The 14,712-nt window shown below is 39.4% G+C and overlaps 1 protein-coding gene across 1 annotated transcript in view; it reads right to left on the reverse strand.

Annotated features, from left to right (window-relative positions):
• The window catches only part of TIAM2 (TIAM Rac1 associated GEF 2), a 298,176-nt gene that overhangs the window by 160,177 nt on the left and 123,287 nt on the right, over nt 1–14,712 (reverse strand). The window contains 1 exon segment of the mRNA XM_078155068.1: nt 914–1,025. The gene's annotated coding sequence lies outside the window, so the exon portion shown is untranslated.

A 14,712-nucleotide genomic window follows, 5' to 3' on the forward strand; every position in this document is an offset into this window, starting at 1 on the left:
TTAAATAATTGAAAGGAAATATTAAATTTCAGTTAGAGATAAGTGAAATAAAGGTGTAAGTTTCTTTCCACTCAAGTTCTTAGTTCCTCTTGCTTTAGAGTGGGAGGGATTAGAGGTGAGTGAGCATGACCCAGCTGAGTATGTATAGTTCCCTTTAATTCAGTTTGAAAGTCAGATTTTTGATCAATGAGTTGTTCTTTTTAAATTTAAAACTGATATGGGCAGAAAACATCTCACATTCATATAATAACAAAACTTGATGATGATAATCTACAAAATGTCCTGCATGGAGATTTGATAACTCCTTTTAAAAGCCAACATATGTGATAGAACTCAAAAGTATAAACAGAGAATATTAAAGAATATCTAATTTAACCCTCTAAATTTACAGATAAGAAAATTTTGGTTCGTATAGGTTAAGTGCCAAACATCACACAAATAGTAACAGAACCAATATTCGAATCCAGAATTCCTATCTCCCAGTGTTCTAAATACACTATAATTTTGTTTCTATAACAGAAACTATATAGAAATTTCTGAAGCCAGGCTAAGGGAAAAAAGAAATTAATTCAACTTTTTTCTCTTGTAGCAACAACAGAGGCAGTGGATAAAGGAGTTGGGCAGACCTTGGTTTAAGTCCTGTACACATAATACACTATGGGCAATTCATTAATTTCTCAGTGACTCCAAACAAATCTCAAAGACTGTAAACTATAGAAGAATCAATCAGTGATCTGTTTCAGTGAAGGAAGGTCACTACACTGATGATATCAATCATGCAGATTCCATCCTTCCTATACTTTCCTGAAAAAGCATCATCATTATTTTCTTCTACTTCTTCTAATGCCCATTAATTTTTTAACTGCATTTACCCAAGCTTACATAAATCACAATTCACTTTAAGTTAGATTACCTGAAGAATCACTTTTTGATGGACAAGCAATTAATGATCAATGCAGTTCACATGGTCTTGAGAGCAGGGCACTATGTTTAACAACCACAAAAACAGGATCCATGAAAACACTCTGAAAAACATCAGTGGGGAGAAAACACATCAATTTTCATCATGCTTGCAAGCAACATAAAACAAAAGGTTTCTAAGAAATTACTTTGGCATCATAATCATTGTTACAATTTATGCAATATTTGGGAGCTGTTCAATTTGGTTGGATAGAGAAGGCATGATGCTAAAGAGGTCTGTCCCTTCAAGGGCCGTTATCTTTACATGGGCAAAAACTTCTGTATGACAGCGATCTGCATCACCTTTACCCAAACTTGGGGGGGGGGGGGGAGAAACAGGTGGTGGTGGCAGCACAGAGTACCAAGTAAGACAATATGCACGGGCCAGTGAAAATCTATCAGCACCACTGCAGGGGGAAAAATTTTTCTCCACTCGAGTTGGTGGCATTATCTTCACATAAAAAAGAATGACAGATTTTTAAATTATCCCATTATTGAATAAAACCTAACTCAAAATTTAGAGACATATAAACTGATACCTTGTTTAAAATATTTAAGTTATTCAGACTAGTCATACATGACCTTTAAAAAAATGTCATGAAATATGTGTCTGGCTTTTGCACCACTAAAAGTGGGGCCAGTAAGCAGTTCTTAGAGGAATTTAAGGGTCTAACAAGGGAGCAAGGGACAAGAATCGGGGTCTGCCATCTGGCAGTACTCAGCAAAAACACAAAGCCTTTCTATGTCCTTGGCCGATCTAGACAGCAGCAGGGTTTCAATAGTGACATTTTGGGGTGGGGGTGTCTGTGTGTGTGTTTTATAATAAGGAGAAAAAAGAAGTGAATTCTTCTTCGAGCCTCTTTCCATAATGTCCGGAGACATATTCCCAACCTCTTTCCCCCTACAAATATGAAAGGTGTAACATGGAAAGAAAAAAGTCATACTGCAAGATTAGGGTATAGCTCTGAATGAAAAATAGCATGACAGAGTGAAGAGGACACTGGACTTGGAGTCAGGATGACCCAAGTTTGAATTCCACATCAGATGTTTACTAGCTTCATAACTCTGAGCAAGTCCCTCGATCTCTCTGTGCCTCAGTTTCCTCATCTGTAAAATGAAGGCAATGAACTCCATGCTCTTTATGGTCCCTTCCAGGTCTCAAGCTATGATTCCATAACACCAAGTCAGATCTATAGGAGTTCTTAGTAATCCAGTTGAGCTATAACTTAGACCCCTAAAAAGCAGTGGGCCAAAGTTTTCATCCCTTTCCTCCTGGATGCTGGCAGTTGGCAGCTCTCACAAGCAGCACTGACAGAGACACTTTCATAGTAAGTAGGTTTTCATGCCCCTTTTACATATGTGGTACAGGTTGTCAAGACCTGCATTAGGCTATAAAAACCTCGGGGTTTCAAAATTTTTTTTTACTTTAAACCCCCCCACGATTTAATTTATTCTTGAACCAATTTAAAATGTGTCTGCTCTTTTCACAATTCTACCTTTTTATTTATAGAGTACATTGAAAGCGTCCAGATCAAGGCCGGTTTGAACCTTTCACAGCGAGCTAAGCAGAGCAATTTCTTGTGCATTTGTTTACTCTTGCCAGGACTAAGTTCCAGGGATGACCCCAGAGGTGAAAGACGGCTGAGTAATTCACTCAGCCGGCAGCTCTTCTTTGTGGGACTATTCTGATTCTAAGTTAATACGCTTGAAGAGCAACAAATACAGCACCAGGCATGGTGTTCACCAAAGGTAGCCAGACAAAAGCTGCTATTGAGAGGCTGAATGTGTCAGCTGTTCACACTGCACACAAAGACGGCGATTCAAAAAACCTCACCATTATAGGTCTGAACTAGAGTCTTCTTTGCCCCAGCAGCAGGTTAGAGCCTAAATGCATTTAATAACAGAAATGTAATCTATGACGGTAAAGAGCTCAATTTTAGTACATATTACTTGGAAAAAAAAAAACAATACCTGCCCCTGTACTTCTTTCTCTTGGCAAAAGTCTTCTCAAGACCCTTAAAGTTTGAGGCATATAGTAGGGGTACAATAATCGTTGTATTGGACTAGAACACACACACACAAGTCAACAGACTGGTTTTAACAGAGTAACTCCAGGTTTTAGTCCCTAGCCAAAGAATAAAACATAAGCCCAAGTGTACTGAAGAACAAGGAAGAGGAGACAGCTACCAGCTTGAGGAATTTAGATAGCAGTCCGGAGAAGAACAGGAAGAGGGGTAACAAAGGTGAACGAGAATATTCATTATTGTATATGGATAATGGTGAGCAGCTGTGCTATATCTCCAGTCAGTTCAGAATGGGAGGAAATGGTCTTCAACTGTAAAAGCCAGATTTGGTACTATATATACTAAGAGAGAAAGTTCTGACAAGTCCCCAGGGGAATCCATATAATCACTTTTCCTTGTGATCATGACAAAGAGAACAGACATTTATCTGTCCTGTCATGCTTCAACTGGAATTCCATTTGGGAGCAAGTAGATGAGCAAGCCAGGTTCTGAGAATCCCCCTTAGCTCTTTGCTTCTATACCAAACCCTCAAGTGCTTAAGTTTCTAACTGTGGAAATGCAGAGTTAAAAGGGTGTGGTAAAGCCTCAAAGGAAAATTTGTTTAGTGTCTCCTCCCCTTTCAAAGGGAGAATCATCTGCCTGAGTTCAAATCTGGCTGCTGACACTGTGACCCTGGGCAAGTCACTTCACCCTGTTTGCCTCAGTTTTCTCATCTGTGAAATGAGCTGGAGAAGGCAATGGCAAACCACTCCAGTATCTTTGCCAGGAAAACCAAATCGGGTCACAAAGAGTCAACAAACAACAGCCCCTCCCAAAGGTGGAAGAAATAGTATCTGATGCATCTCTGCACAGCCCGAAGGGAGTTTTGGATATCAGTATGGTATTGATCCCCTGGCCAAATGAAGAGATTAATTAAAAACTGGACACACTTTTAAAGCCAAGATCACAATCAAGAATCAAAACCACCAAAATCAATGAAAACAAGCAAATTGCCAGTGTCCAAGAAGGCAGGAGACACGCACAAATCCACCAACATAATCCATTGAACCCCACGGACTTACTGAATCCTAGAGGAAAATGCCTCCGCAAAGGACACGCAAGATTCATCTTTCCGGGGCTCGCCTATACCCTGTCCTTGATCCAATGCATCAGATTCTCAAAGTTTCCACTTCTGTGTGACCTGGAGTCCTGGGTAAAGTATGGACGGACTTTGCTTTGTTCCCTGGTTTCAGCCCTGAGCAGTCTGGCCAGAAGGATTATGTAAAGAAGCTGAGGGGTGGGGATAATGAGGGGAAGTTTTCTGATGGGACAGATGGTGATCTACAGCCTAAGTAGAGAAGGGATGAAGTGCTGATTGGTGAAGGGGAGAAAGGAAGAGGAGTGTTCAATTATAAACATCCTTAGTGCTTTAATTGGGAATAACTGCACAAGGGCAGATTTACATCTGTGCAAACCATCTCTGGTTAGGGAGGGCATGGGCTCTGAGATCTTAGAGGTCCCTTATGCCTCTGTGATTCCTTTCTATGATTCTCTATGGGGATCCCATGCCCCGATAACAAATAACATAAGATCAAGCAAACATCCTGAGGTGTTTATATGGAAATAGTAGTCCTGTCCAAGTCCTAGGCACTAGAGTGATACATTAGAGAAGTGGGTAGAAATGGGCAAGGTCAAATAAGTTTACTTTTCTGAAATAAAAGGAAATAATGCTTATCCCTACACTTAGGGAATGTTAAGGCAGATGGTGAATTGAATGGCAGGCCTGGAGTCAAGCAGGTTCATCTTCATGAGTTCAAATATGGCCTCAGATACTTACTAGCTGTGTGACCCTGGGCAAGTCACTTAACCTTGTTTACCTCAGTTTCCTCATCTGTAAAATGAGCTGGAGAAGAAAATGATAAACCACTCCAAACTACTTTGCCAAGAAAACTCCAAAAGGAGTCACTAAAAGTCGGACATGACTGAAACAACTGAACCACAATAGGAAATGTTAGCCTGATATTCCAACTGTAAGACTAATGAATTTACAGTTATAGTATGGAACCTCAGACCTACATTCAAATGAATTCAGCTTTCATCAATGCAAGGCACTGTGCTAGGTAAGTGTGGATACCAAAAAAAAAATAGTTCCTGCCTACAAGTAACTTAAATTCTACACCATCTCTGCTATTTTAAACCTTTTCCAAGGAGCAGAGTAAAGTGACAGGTGAATATAAACATATGACTATGGGTAAAGAGAGGAAAAGAAGAATGCAAGAACTTTAATGGATCTGGAGTCCAATCAGCAGAAAAGCCACAAGATTCTAAGGCTATCTTTTTTTTTTTTAATTTTATCTGACCTGCTCAACTATCTCATTACGTAAAACTACTTATTTACAAGAAGCTTATTCTATTTGCTGCTATTCTATTTCTAAATTTGAAAGAAAGGCGGTGATTTGCAACATAAAACCCCATATGCCTATTACATAACTGCCCCCTTAAAATTTGATTTTAAGGACTTTCATAATAAGTTCTTAAGTAGTAAGAAGTCAATCTGTTACAAAAAAAAAAAAAGCCAAAAGAAAAATCACAACTATCCTCAAAGAAATCAAAACTAAACTCCTTCCAAGTACCAAAACTTAAATATAAAACTTGTATATTTCCTCTCAAACTGGCTTTGGCCTTCTCAACTCAATGAACCATGGTCAAAATACATGAACTGTGTGTCACAAGGCTTATTTCTATTCATGAGGAGACTTGAACCCATGTTGTCTAAAGAAGCACGCAAATGGACTGTCTGGTCTCCATAGTGATTATGCCCTGGGTGGTTAATCCTTTTTAACACAGTAGGGAGAAAGCAAGCTGCTGAGGGCTTCAAAAGCTAGACTTCAATTGTCCAAGCACCACTAGTACCACTTCAATTGAATTGGGTCCTACACATAAGATGAATAAATACACTGATCTGCAGCAAGAAATGCCCGTGAAGTAGAGTCTTAATCAGTATTCAAACTAAGTGGAGGTTCAACAGCCAAAAAGATTGGGGGGGGAAAGCCATAAATTCCACAGAGAAAACAGCCCAACTTTTCACATCGTTCGTCGCCTTCCTGGGCAAATTTGTTACAAGAAGAGCCTAAGCATTCACACCTGTTTTATAAGAAATCATGACATCTGCAACAGTGCTTTAAGAACCTCATGTGGTAATTTTCGTCAGAGGAGGAGATCAGTTCTAACCAGGTCCAAGAGCATCCACACTCTAGGGAAAGTGTCAGAATGTCTGGAGTGGCTGAAAGGCAGTTTTACGGAAAGTTATAAAAATCCAATCTTTCACATAAATACCATATCCCTCATCATCCAGAGGATTTATAAAAGCACCCATCTGTATGCTGTGTTCTACCCAGCAAAGCAGACACATGGTCTCTGCCCTTTAGGATTTTACAATCTACAAAAACATTTTTTTAAAAGATATATGGTCAAATGCCAACTGTACAAACACCGAACACACACAAGTTAAAGTAGAGGTTGTAGTATGTACAAATGCCTCTGGCAAAGAGGAGAGCCATGAGTAACTTGGAAGTTTAAACACAGTGGAGTGGGGAGTAAGGTTTCGGAACTGGTAGAAAAGAGGGGATGTTGGTTGTTTTGAAAGGGAGGGGAGAGACCCAGGGAAGGCCCCAAGGCACTTTATTAAATGAATTAAGTGGAGGTGGGGAGAATACAAGAAACAAATTAAAGAGACCAGAATAAAGGTGAAGACAATTCTGGGACTTCGTGACCCCCTTTATTTGACAGATGCAGAAACAGATTCAAAGTAGAGTGATTTACCTAGAGGCCCACAGTGGGAAATGGAACAGTAGTACACAGGGCCCAATTCCTGGTTTAGTGACCTTTCTACCATACCATGATGCCTTCCCTTTGGTTCAATGCTTCAATCCCTGGGCAACACTGGAGTGATTTCTGATGAATGGAAGGAAAAAAGCATTTAGTAAGAGGCTACCACTTATCATTGTGCTAAGCGCTTTACAGATCTCAGTTGAGCCTCACAGCAACCCTATTAGGTAAGCAATGTTATCTCCATTTTACAGTTGAGTAAGTTGAGGCAGAAGAGGTTAAGTCAGCTGCCCCAAAATCACATAGTAAGTATCTGAGAATAGATCTGAACTCAGGTCTCTCTGACTTTAGGCCCAACTCTCCATTTACCGAGCCACTTAGAGCAGCAGGAATATAAAGATGAACGATCAAATCTGACTTCTCCCCCCCCCCAAATTTTTTTTTTCTATTTAAATAGGGAAAAAAATCTATTAAATGCGTCTCATGAAACAAATACAGTCCCGGGGCAGCTAGGTTGCACAGTGGATAGAGCACTGCCTCTGGAGTCAGGAGAACCTGAGTTGAAATCTGACCTCAGACACCTGACGCTTACTAGCTGTGTGACCCCTTCACTTAACCCCAATTGCCCCACCAAAAAAAAAAAAATACCAGTCCAAATGTGAATTCTAGCCAATTCAACAACCATTTATTAAGAGTTTACCATGGGCCAGGCACTCTCTAAGCAAAAGCTAGACGATGACTTGCTAGATGCATTGTAGAGTAGGGTTTTATTCAGGTATTTGTTAGACCAGAAGGCCCCTTCTGGCTGTGAGATTGTGAATCTGTAAAAGGACCTAGAATGGGGGGAGGGGTTCACATGTTCCAGGGCATCCTTATAATGGGTTAGGAAGTGCTGGACCTGATTTACAACCATGGCAATCCCTTCAGAAGAACAGCAGTAACAGCAGAAAGGGATCTGGTTGTGAGGCACAAGTCCTCAGTTCTTCAGTTCAAGTCCCAGTTCTAACACTTACTTGCTGGGCTTCCTTATCTGTTAAATAGAGAGAACAGTACTTGCATTGTTCTACATCACAAAGTAGTTGTGAGGGAAGCACCCTATGACTGTGAGCTGTTAACATCATTACAGAACTTGAGCAACAGCAATGTACCATGATCAAAAAGATAAGGGACGCACACACCTCTGGGGGAGGAGGGACGCTGGTGGGAGATCGTCAGAGCAAAAACGGACATGCATCTGGGCCAGGGCGATAGCAACGGTGTTGAGAAATTAGGCTGTCTTCTATAGTGACGGCAACATAGACAAGGACAGGAGGAGCAAATCTGGGGATGGACCAGTTGAGGTTTTTGGTTTTTCATCTGTATACCAGTCAGTCAACAAGCATTCATTAAGCACCAGGCACTAGTGGGCCAGGTACTACTGCCATGCGCGAGGGATACAAGGAAAGGCAAAAATATGGCCACTGCCTGTAGAGGGCCGGCTCTGGGGAGTCGGAGGGCTTAGGCCAGCCCGGGTCTTACCTGCAGCTTGTACTAAGCCTGACAGCTGTGAAACTCAGGATGTCGGCTCACCACCCCCCTGTTCCGTCTCTTGAGAACAGGATGCAGGAAGGGAGGAAACGGATGGGGTACAGGACAGGACACAGGAAAGAATGTAACAGACAAGGTACAAGGAAGTAAGGAAATCACTTAATTAGGTTTGTACTTTTCATGAATAATAATGTTACTACCGCTTGATCCAGTACTATATAAGCCTGAGCCCTCAGATCAATAAACAGAGTCTGTTCTTCACTGCTCTCACCTGGCCTGTGATTCTTTCTCTCTTCACACTCTGCTGGCATCAGACCACAGCTGGGCACTCCCGGCAGCTGCCCTCAAGGGGCTCCCATTGTACTGGGGGACACAACATGCTAAGGACTAGGTACACACGAGATATACACAGATATATTCCCACAGTATCCCCACAAGCAGTACAGGCCAACACCAGGATTTAAACTCGGGCCCCACTCCTTAAATTCAATGCTCATTCCTTTGCACCACTCTGCCTCCCAGTCTTCCATAATAACTTTGGAAGAAATTTACTGGATTTGACCAAATCCAATCTGGCATCTTGAAACAAAGCAGAAGCCTAAAAGTTCTAAATTTTTTCACGTCTTCTCCGGTTTCCCCAAAGTAGGTCACAGAAAGTCTCCCTTATCTCAGAGAGTACTGAAAGAAGGAATCAAGCACTCATTTCCAGAAGCTGTGGGAGAACATACAAATAAAACACCTTGGTCGGACGTGGCAAGGCACGAGACAAACTAATGAAGGATCTAGAACAAGAGTCAGGGACCTTTCCACAGCAATGAGTGCCAATTTTGTTCATAGGATTTAGAGCTGAATTGAGAAGTCATTTATTCTAACTTCCTCCTATGAGGCTCCAGATAATTAAGCGACTTGTCTGTAGTCAGAAATGTACTAAGTAACAAAGCTGGATTTGAACTCAAGGCTTTTGATGACAGATACTGTTCTCTTTGTGCCACACCACGCTTCCCTGATGGTAATAGGAGAGAGAAGATTCTCCTTCATGAAATGTGATGGAGGCTAAGCAGCTAACCACAGGTCATTCTTAATGTCACCTCTCCCAAGAAACTGCTTACAGGATAAGACACCCACTCAAAATATACCAAGATCACTTGTAATTAGCACAGTGTCTCAGCACTTAGCACAATGCCAGACACATAGTCTCTGCTTAATAAATGCTTCTGGTCTTGACTTGACCTGACTTGCACCAAGAAAGGTGTATCAAGCTACTGAATATGAGAATGGAATATTGCCAAGAGGGAGAAAGGATCAATTAAACAGAGTTGACAGCAAATATTAACAGAAAAACAACCTGCCATTTCAACAATTCAGTAATCATTTTTGAAACACTTCTATCTGCCTATTATAACATATTATATAATCCCTAATCTCAAAGAAATTTAAATATTATTGGAGAAATAAGGTTTAAACACATGAAAAGAATATAAATAAGACAACAGATAATGAAGCACTAAGATAGACTTAAGCCTGGACAAATGACTCCAAAACACCTGTGAAGTTTGGTTTGGTTTGAGGTTTTTTAAAGTATCAGGAAAAGACTCTGAAAGAAACTGAGCCATCCAGATAAATCAAATACGGCTTCACAGAAATGGAAAGCACTTTTGTAACTTTTTAAAAGAAAAATCTCTCTCAAACACATAGCATAGAGATCAACTTTTGCCCTTTATATTTTCTAGTTCTAGAGTTATTTCAACACTCCATCCACATGACTCTCTTCTTCAGAATGAAACAGATTTCGGCCTACAGTTTTCAGTATTTTACTTTTTTTAAAAAAGTATTCAATTCTACTCTCCTCTTTTCAGCCACTTTGAGTCCCACTCCCTACTCCCATTCTTGTCCCAGATACAATGTCTATTAGTATCTTGATCACTGTTTCTATGTACCCTGGGACCCTTTAAACAATTTCTGCATTATTTCTGCAGATCCTCAATAAAATTGAGTGGCTCCCTATTTGCTGTAGGGTTAAATACATACTTCTCTATTTGACATGTAAAGCCCTTCACAACCTGTCCCCAATCTTATTCCAGTCTTCCAATACTTTATAGTCCATCCCAAAGAGCTATCTCTTGTTCTTCATCACACATGACATGCCATCTCCATCTGCTGAACCTTGGCACTAGCCTTCTCCCAGGCCTGGAATGTGCACTCCCTCCCCCACTGTACCTCTTAGAATCACAGCTGCTTTCAACTCAAGGACCAGCTTGAGCTCAAGAGCTGCCTCCTATATGATCCTCCCAGCTCCGTCCTTCTTAAAATGATCTTGTTGATAGTTCGTGGGTACTTACCTACATACCTGCTGTCTTCCCTGATAGAAAGTAAGCTCTTTAAAGACATGGCCTATTTAATTTTTGCCCATGAATCTTTAGTATGTAACACACAGTATAGGTGGCCCATTTGTTTCCCCATTAATCAGATTGAATTTTTACAACCATTGGAAATAAAATTAGATTTGGTTTTCTTAGATTGTTAGCATTCTTTTTAAAAATCTCCTTTTCCCCTGGCACTTTTATGAGGATGTTGGGACAATGGTTAGGCAGTCAACTGGAAATAACTTTGAGAGGAGGCACATTGTTCTGTTTAGTCCTTTCAATGTGTCCCACTCTTCATGACTCCATTTGGGGTTTTCTTGGCAAAGACACTGGAGTGTTTGCCATTTCCTTCTCCAGCTCATTTTACAGCTGATGAAAATGAGGCACACAGGGTTAAGTGACTTGCCCTGGGTCACACAGCTAGTAAGTGTCTGAGGCCAGATTTGAACTCAGGAGAGTCTTCCTGACTTCGGGCTTCGAACTCTAGCTGCCATGCCACCTAGCTGCACCGCTTCCCAATACTACTTCAAAAAACTATAGGAGCCAAAATATCTCCACTGGAATTACTCTATAGGCACCATGAACTTCTCACTGGCAGCAACAGATTACTGCAAATTGTATACTTTAGTCACATGAGTCAACAAGTAGGCAGATTTTTTTTACTCCTAGAATCTCAATCATTTTTCCATAGCACAAACATAGTTTAGTTGTTATTTCAAGGCATTACGGGTAGATTTTTTCAATACATAACTATCAATGAATTAAGAAATGAATACGGTTTAATCACTTTTTTTGTAAATAGGGCTATTTTAATATCAAATATATTAATATATTAGCCCCTCCATTTCAAGCTCTGGTATAATGTAAAATAAACTAGATTTTGATTCACAAAACATGAATTTGAATTCCAGTTCTGCTACTGACCAGCTGTGTAAACCTAAGCAACTTACTTAATTTTAATATGAGATTTTAATACCTGCATCAGCAACATCTTACAAAGACCAGAAAACAAAATATATGTAAAGTGTATTGTAAGCCTTAAAGTACTCAAATATATGTTCACTGTCTTCATTTTATAGCTATTATTTATATGTGTTTCAGCATATTAGAAAAAAGCTGATTGAATGGTGAATAAAATAAAAACTATTTTTACAAGTGTTTTTCTTTTTTTGGTTGTCGTTGTTTTTGGCTAGGCAATTAGGGTTAAGTGACTTGTCCAGGGTCACACAGCTAGTAAGTATCAAGTATCTGAGGCCAGATTTGAACTTAGGTCCTCCTGACTCCAGGGCTGGTGTTCTATTCACTGCACCACCTAGCTGCCCCAACAAGTGTTTTTCTTAAAAAGCATGGTATTCAACCAACTTGTTAAAATGACCACATAAAGCCTTAGAAAATACTGTTTATAGAATAGTAAGATTTATAATGAAAATATTCACTAGCATTAAAAAATTAGATATACAAAATAGATGAATATATAGAAGACAAAAGCCTATATGATTCTTCTCATATGTGCAGTATAAAACAGTATTTTGAAATATTTTGTGTCTTTTAAAAAATCAAATCCTTTGAAGTTCAGCAAATTGCTATAATGTCAAGTGTATTGAATTCAAGATCAGGAAACCACAGTTTGAATCTTGGCTATGTGAAATAGTCAAGCCATTTAACATCTAGAAAGTTCATTTTCTTCATTTACAAAATGGGGATAGCATTAACTGCATCATCTAACTCACACCATGAATGAGAATAAAGTGATTTGTGAGTATTCAAGCACTGTGTAAATGCAAGGTATTATTATGTTCATAATTATAACTCAGCAATATTTCATTTGCTAAGACCATGGAGGTCTGGTCCTCATGAGACTCTCTTATCCTATTACAGTTATTCCTTCCACATTGTGACTGTCTCCATCACGATTTGGATAAATCTCAGGTCAGCATTAGAAATTAAGTGGGAATTTTTTGGAAGTTTTGTGAAGCCACAGATGACACACGAAGGGAAAGGCAGCAGATGATACAAGAAAAAGTTTAGAAACTCAGTAATGCATAAAATATATATATAGCATTGTATAACATCAACATATTTCATCTTTTAATATCATAATAATTCAGACTTCTTCTCTGGTACAAAGGGAGGGCCAAAAAATTTTACGCAGATTTTCCAGATCTCCGGGGCACTGCAGCCCTAACCTCTACAATGTGGAAGGGATCACGGTTTTTTACTCCATGCAACAATGATAAATTTTATCATCTGTAAAGTCAATCAATTCAAGCAATCTACGCATTAATACAAGTGAAAAATGTGGCATTAACGAAAATAAAAGTGTAGAAATAGAAGCACAAAAGAAAACACAGTCCATTTAAAATCTGTTTAAGTACAGTAACTTTCACAGCTACAATTTGCTTTTAAGTAAGGTCAGGACCCAGATATTTTTTTACAAGAAAGAAAATTTTTCTGGTTAGGTATTGATTGTGCAGACAAGTGTGCATATCATGTGCTCACTAAAAGCTCACATGTAGCTTTTTTTTTTTAAACTGAGAGCCTCTTTCCTGGGGGAGAAAAATTCCAAGGAGGATTTGCCCCACATCTCTCAAAGCAGCCATGTGACCATGAAGGGCTAGTAAAAGGAATCCCTTTGTAAAACCTTTAAAGATGGACAGTGAACCCACAGCTATATCTTAAATCCTCAGTGCAGTGGGCCTGACTCATCAGCTCAGCCTGAAACTCCAAACCCAAAAGAAAGAGTGCAAATAGCTCATCCCTTCCCTACTCCCAATAGTAAATGCTTTCATATAATAAAGAGATCCCATAGGATCACAGATTCAGGGCTGAAAGGGATGTTAGAGTTGATAGCATCCAAATTTCTCCTTTTATAGAAAAGAAATTGAGGCCCAGAAAGGTTAAGAAACTTTCATGGCCTTGGTCCTCTGACCCCAAATCTAGCTTAATCTCCATGGCACTATCTCCAGTAACTTTCCCCAGTCCTCTTAGGATTCTAGTTTGCTTTTTGATGAGAGTTACATGAATAACAAGACCATTCTAAGCAAAAGGTCTTTTATCCTATTATTTTGCATCTACTCTGTTAAAAAAAAATTACTAAGTCACAGAGAGACAGATTCAGAGAAAGAATGGAAAAATTTGGGGAAAGAGATTAAATATAGATAGCTTATATTAAGTGGTGAGGTATTGCCTACATAAAAGTCAATGCCAAATCAGGTCCATTTTAAATGACCATCAGTCTCTAATGAAGTCCCTACTCTTTTTTTTTTCTTGCTTTTTGGTGAGGTCATTGGGGTTAAATGACTTGCTCAGGGTCACACAGCTAGTAAGTATCAAGTGTCTGAGGCCAGATTTGAACTCAGGTCCTCCTTACTCCAAGGTTAGAGCTCTATCCACTATGCCACTGTCTTTTGAAGTCCCTACTCTTACTGGTCTATAACATTTTTCTTCAGAAAGTCAACTCCCTACTAATTCTCTGGGAATAATTAATTTTTTAAAAAACTACTAAATTCTGTGAAATCCTATAATCATGCTTCTATACCTGTAAGAAATCCTCATTATTATCAACCTTGTGCAGAGGCCTTATATGGCACCAAAGGAAAGGTCACTTCGGAATATGTTTCTACTCCCTGACTTACTCAGAATTCTAAGGAAATCTTTGCACTATATAGACTAACTGCCTTTGCAAAAACAAAACAAACAAAAAAAAATCAAAAAAACAAAAAACTAATCACATTGTATGAGAAATAGGATCCTTAGCTGAATGCCCCTAAGAGGCCTCATCTCAATCCAAATCAATGCAACATTGAATAGGTGATTACTATGTACAAGATATTGGGCTAGATGGTGGGGATCCGACAAAAATCAAAATAACCTCCAAGGAGCTTACATTCAACTAGAAGGACCCAGCATACACACAGGTAAAAATAAATTAATTTGAGGAGAGAAAGAATACTTTCTGGGTGCAAGGTATGAGAGAAATTCAGGAAAAGTCTCCTATAGGAACTGGGACTTGAGGTGAGCTTTGAAGAATT

The sequence above is a fragment of the Phascolarctos cinereus genome, unplaced genomic scaffold (genome assembly GCF_003287225.1).
Source record: "Phascolarctos cinereus isolate Bilbo 61053 unplaced genomic scaffold, phaCin_HiC Scaffold_5;HRSCAF=322, whole genome shotgun sequence".
Classification (NCBI taxonomy): domain Eukaryota; kingdom Metazoa; phylum Chordata; class Mammalia; order Diprotodontia; family Phascolarctidae; genus Phascolarctos; species Phascolarctos cinereus.